General features: G+C 49.7%; 1 protein-coding gene across 1 annotated transcript in view; it reads right to left on the reverse strand.

Annotated features, from left to right (window-relative positions):
- Positions 1-937: 937 nt before the first annotated feature.
- Positions 938-5,589, reverse strand: part of LOC118024516 (polycystic kidney disease protein 1-like 1) — a 39,662-nt gene continuing 35,010 nt past the window's right edge. Inside the window, exon 14 of the mRNA XM_035026462.1 lies at positions 938-1,424. The gene's annotated coding sequence lies outside the window, so the exon portion shown is untranslated. The remainder of the gene's footprint in view (positions 1,425-5,589) is intronic.

Consider the following 5,589-nt stretch of genomic DNA (forward strand, 5'->3'; position numbering starts at 1 on the left):
AGTGTGGGGCAGGGAGGGGCGGACGGAGAGGAAGAGAGAGAATCTTCAAAGCAAACTCCCCACCAAGCGTGGAGCCTGACCTGGGGCTCGATCCCATGAGCCACGAGATCATGACCTGAGCGGAAACCAAGAGTCAGACGCTCAACCGACTGCTTGCTTTCTCCTCCACGACTTTTATTCCCCAGCTGCTTTATTGACTACCATGCAGTATTGACATCATTGTTTATATACCGGCTCAAGATTTTGTTCATTTATTCATTTTTTTGGAGAGAGGCCGGGTATAAAGAGAATAAAGAAAAACAGAAATACATAGAATTCACTGTTTGCAATAAAAATACTTCTAAAAAACTTTTTTTGTATCATATGTTTTAATGTTTTTATTGACATCATTGCCACATAACATTGCATTAGTTGCAGGTGTACAATGTAATGATTTGATATTTACATATGCTGCAAGTGGTCACCAAAACATCATCACCTCACATCGTTTTCAAATTTCTTTTCTTTTTTTTGTACCCCAAGAAGCTGCAAAAAGAGCATGGAGGTTTTTAAATGGGTTCAAAAGAGCAACCTAGCCAACTTCAAAGGTTCAGTTTGAAAAACCATTTTATACTGAATTAGTAAATCAGGAAAAATAAGAGCCATTAATCTGGCAAGATTCAAATGCTAACTTTACAAAAAGAGGACTTTATTTGAAAAACCCTACTTAAAAATCAAAATCCCATCCTGGTCCAATTCTTTTGTCTTTCCTTTCCTTTTCTTTCTTTCTTTCTTTTGTTCTTTCATTCTTTCTTTCGTTCTTTCTTTCTTTCGAGGGGGGAGCAGAGGGACAGATGGAGATGGAGAGAGAGAATCCCAACCGAATCCCCCGCCAAGTGGGGAGCCCAATGGGGGGCTTGATCTCACCACCCTGAGATCATGACCTGAGCCAAAATCAAGAGTCAGATGTTTAATCGACTGAGCCACCCAGGCGCCCCCATCCCAGTCCATTTTATTGCATTTATTAGATCTATGTGCTACCTTATAGGAACCGAGACTCAACAGCTAGAACAGAAACTTCACAAAATAAGATGACAGTCTTTTGATACCGGGACAGATTCAGGAAAACAAATAAGCAAACAAATACAACAATACGAAGCTCCAGGGCAGCTGGGAAAGGAACCATCTGGAAAATGGCAGAGCTGGAATCTTACCCCAATGTGGACTGTTGGGAAGGGGGTTTCGAGTGATGGTCTAGTGACAGACAAACCTTGATTGTGACTTAGTTTTCCGTATACTTGTGTGAACTGGAATCATGGGCGCCTTCCCGGAACCTTGATTCTTGTCCTTGTAAAGTCTGGACGTCGGCTGCAGACGGTGTCATGTGGGTTCAGATGTTCGAGAGCGTCTTAGCATGGCACCAGGCTTCCGTGAGTCCTCCCTCCCTGGTGGCCAGAAAGAAAAAATGAAAATCATCTTACACGGAAACAAATTCCAAATCCACCTAAAATAAGTAGCAGACAGAAAGATGAATCCATATTATGATCTGTCAGGACGGAGAAGGTTCTGTGGAGTGAACCCCAAGGGCAGAAGCTGAGTCCACCCCAGGGTGACGTTTCTGTGGACTCTGCTCCCCCCAAGAGGCAGGACGTCCCGATGTGTAGATGCTGGTTCCAGAACCCCAGTGCCTGGTTCACGTGCGAGCGTCACCGCCTTCTCGCTCTGGGACCCGCGACACGTTACTTTACCCCTCTGTGCCCCGACACAAGGGCAAATGCTAATAAAACCTATTTCTCAGGGTTATGTGAAGACTCAACTAGTTAATATTTGTAAAAAAACTTCGAACCGTGGCTGGCTTGTGGCAAGCTACAGAAAAATATGCACACATACATAGATGGTCTGTTGTATTTGTTATCAACTAGAATTTCAAAGGCAAAAAACCAAGTAGGTAGAATAGTTAGAATTCTTAAGGTCATGGGCCGAATTGCGTCCCCTCGGGATTCGCATGTTGACAGTCCTGTCCATGTTCATACGTCGGAATATAACCATATTTGGAGATAGGGCTTTTAAAAAAGATGTGATTAAGGCCACATGAGGCCGTTTGGATGGGCGCTAATCCCATCTGACTGGTGCCCTTGTAAGAGGAGGAGGTCAGGACACAGGGAGAAGCTGGTGTCTCCCCGCCGGGGAGAGAGGCCTCAGGATCAACCAGTCCCGACCCCCCGATCTCAGACTTCCAGCCTCCAGCAGCGGGAGGAAATCCGTTTCCATCTGGGCCACACGATCTGTGCTACGGCGTTCTGACTGCCCCAGCAAATTAACACACTTACTGAATAACGATCTCCTCTAATCAGACACAAAAGTATTTTTCCCAGTTGAAAAATGGGCCAGGGCGCCTGGGTGGCTCAGTCGTTGAGCGTCTGCCTTCGGCTCAGGTCATGATCCCAGGGTCCTGGGATCGAGCCCCGCGTCGGGCTCCCTGCTCGGCGGGAAGCCTGCTTCTCCCTCTGCCTCTGCCCCTCCTCCCCCCAACCCTGTGCTCATGCTCTCTCTCACTCTCTGTTGCTCCCAAATGAATACATAAAACATCTTAAGAAAAAAAAAAAAGAAAGAAAAGGAAGGTGGGCCAAGTACATGAACAATTTACTGGAGAAAAAAGTGGCCAGCACACATAAAAAAAAAAAAAAAAAGCCATACTCAGCTTCACCAGTAATCAAAGAAATGTGAGCTTCGATAATGGCCTGCTAGTTGGCACAGCAGACTGACCAAGATGGAAGGAAAGAGTCCCCCTGCAGTGAGGAGCGGGGCCCTCACTGCTCTGCCCTCGGCCTCGGCCACGGCCACGGCCACGGCCACAGCCGAACAGCCCGTCAGCCCCATGGAGGGCGTGAGCAGAGCCTGGGGCAGCACTACGGTACCTGCTGTCTCCCGGACGTCATGCAGGTCCTGACTCAGAGCCCCCCTTGGATGCGGGCGCGTGTCTCTGGGCTGGCCGGGAAGGCCACCAGCACGCTGGCTCGGGAGCTCGACCTCTCAATGATGTCACTGAAGGTTGGTACGGCTGTGTGGCCCCCAAGTGTCTCCTCGTGGCCGTCTATAGCCCCGCCACCTCCCGCCCAGGCCCCCGCAGCTGTGGGTCTGGCTTCTGTCACCACACGCTCGTTTTCCTGTCCCAGAATCTCGTCTGAATGGAAGCACTCGGCGGGTGCGGACTCTAGCCATCCAGCTGCTTTCGCTCAGCGTAGGCTCACGGGGACCCGTCCCCATCGTCCCGTGAGTCAACAGTTCATCCCTCTTTTGCTGGGAGACAAGGAACGAGCAAGAAGAACCCCAGGATGCGCGGCCCACTGCCTGAGTTTCCAGGGAGGGCGCACGGAGGCAAGGCGCGGCGGGCTCCCTGGGCTGGGGGGCAGAGGTGAGGGCCTGGGGGTCCCAGCAGCTGGCATTTGCGTGGGGGCCCACAGAGGAGAGAGGCCCAGAGAGGCCCTCCACAGGTCTGCGAGCCGAGAGCAGCTGAGCGGGTTAGAGCAGTGCCCGGTGCCCACGTAGGGCCGGAGCAGACAACCTCATCGTCCGCGCGGCCTCATGCAGGACATTCCAGAAGGGCCTCGTCTCTGCGGTGACAACGATTAGCTGTGTATTAAGGCTGCCCGTGGCCTGCCTCACTTGTCTTCAAAGCAAGAGTCAAGAAGTCTTTCCAAGGAACTCAACGGCATCCCAAAACAAAGCCCATGAATTCTCACAGAAATACAAAAATATCCGGCGTCCAACAGGGTAAGATTCACGAGCATGGTACAGCAGGTAGCAGGTACGCAGAGCAGGGGAGAAGTGTCACCCAAATGAGAGAAATCAAACAGGTAAAGCTGATGCGGAGGGGACGCAGATGCTGGTTAGTGGGTATTAACCAAAGACCTTATTATACCTGGATTTCTAGACAGTCAAGAAATGAAGTAGAGACATGGAAGATATGTTTTAAAAAACCAACTAATCAGGGGCATCTGGGTGGCACAGTGGGTTGGGCGTCCGACTCTTGGTTTCAGCTCAGGTCATGATCTCAGGGTTGTGAGATCGAGCCCCATGTGGGGCTCCTCACTCAGCGCAGGGTCTGCTTGAGATTCTCTCCCTCTGCCCCTCCCCCCACCTCTCTCTGTCTCTCAAATAAATAAATCTTAAAAAAACACAACCAGTCAAACTCCTAGAAATGAAACCTATAAAGCGTGAGATAAGATGTGTGTGTGTATATATAAATATACATGCTGGGTGGGATTCAGGGAAGATAAGACACTGGGTTAATTACTTAATTTGAAACATTAGCAAACTTGAGGATATAGCTATCTAAAATATTTGAAATGAAACACAAAGAGAAAAAAAGATTGTTTTAAGTGAAAAGGACACCCGTGAGCTGTGGGACGTCAGGGGGCCTGACAGGTGCTTGAGGCCAATGAAGGGTGTGGGGCGGGTGTCAGGAAAATACTTGAAGAAATGTCTCCAAATTCTCCAGTTTTCATGGAAGCTGTACATCCCCAGATCCAAGCGAGGCTGAGCATCGCAGACAGGAAGAAAACCACCCCAAGCACATTGTACTCCAATTGCTCAAAACCAGCGATAGAGAGGAAATCTTAAAAGTGGTCAGAGAGAAAGAACACTTTACATACAGAGGAACGAGGATAAGGACAAAGTAAGAAAAGCTGTCGGCGCTGCAAAGAGAAGCAGATGATCCGTAGCCGCAGGACGTGACTTCAGTCCCCACGTCCTGACCGACGCCAGCAGACAGACAATCAGCAGGTGCGCGAGCCTCCGACAAAGCCGTCAGCCAGCCCTGCCTCGGGGACAGCCACAGAGCGCTCTCTCAGTGACAAAGGGGACACGCTCCTTATGATGTCCAACCACGTTCAGGGACATAAAACAAGTCTCAGGGATTGTCAAAGGATTCGAGCCACACGAGGTATGTTCTCTGACCACAACAGAATAACGTTAGAAATCAGTTACGTGAGGACATCCGGAAAATCCCAATACATGCGGACTAAAATGCACGCTTCTACATATGGGGTCACAGAAGAAGCCAAAAGGGAAATTAGAAAGTATTCTGAACTAAATGAAAATGAAAACGCAGCCTGTAACAGCCGGGGGGACGCGCTAAAGCCATCCTTTGAGAGCGAACCATGGCACTAAATGCTTGCAATGGGAAAGAAGAAACATCTCCAACCAGTGAGCTCAGCTTCTATCTGACGAAGGACAAGAAGAACCAATTAAACTAATGGCAGCAGGAGAAAGAAAATACTAAAGATCAGGACAGAAATCAGTGCCTTGAACAGAGAAAGGCAATGAAACCAAAGCTGGTTCTTTGAGACCAGATGACCCCCGCCGGGCTGATGAGAAGGAACACCAGACTCCCATGAGCCACAGCAGGCCAGGACTTATCTTCTCCTGACCGTCCTGTTCCTGGACTCGTGTTTATCATTCTGGACACACAGAAAGTACACACAGGGCCAGAGGAGGATCGCCAGGAGTCAGCAGGCAGGTGAGGGGACTCATATGGGGACTGTGGGGGTGGGGCAACGTCAGGTGGGGACAGTGGGGGTGGGACAACGTCTGATGGGGACAGTGGGG

This window comes from Mirounga leonina, unplaced genomic scaffold, assembly GCF_011800145.1.
Source record: "Mirounga leonina isolate KUSES-001 unplaced genomic scaffold, KU_Mleo_1.0 Mir_199, whole genome shotgun sequence".
NCBI classification, from domain to species: Eukaryota; Metazoa; Chordata; class Mammalia; order Carnivora; family Phocidae; genus Mirounga; species Mirounga leonina.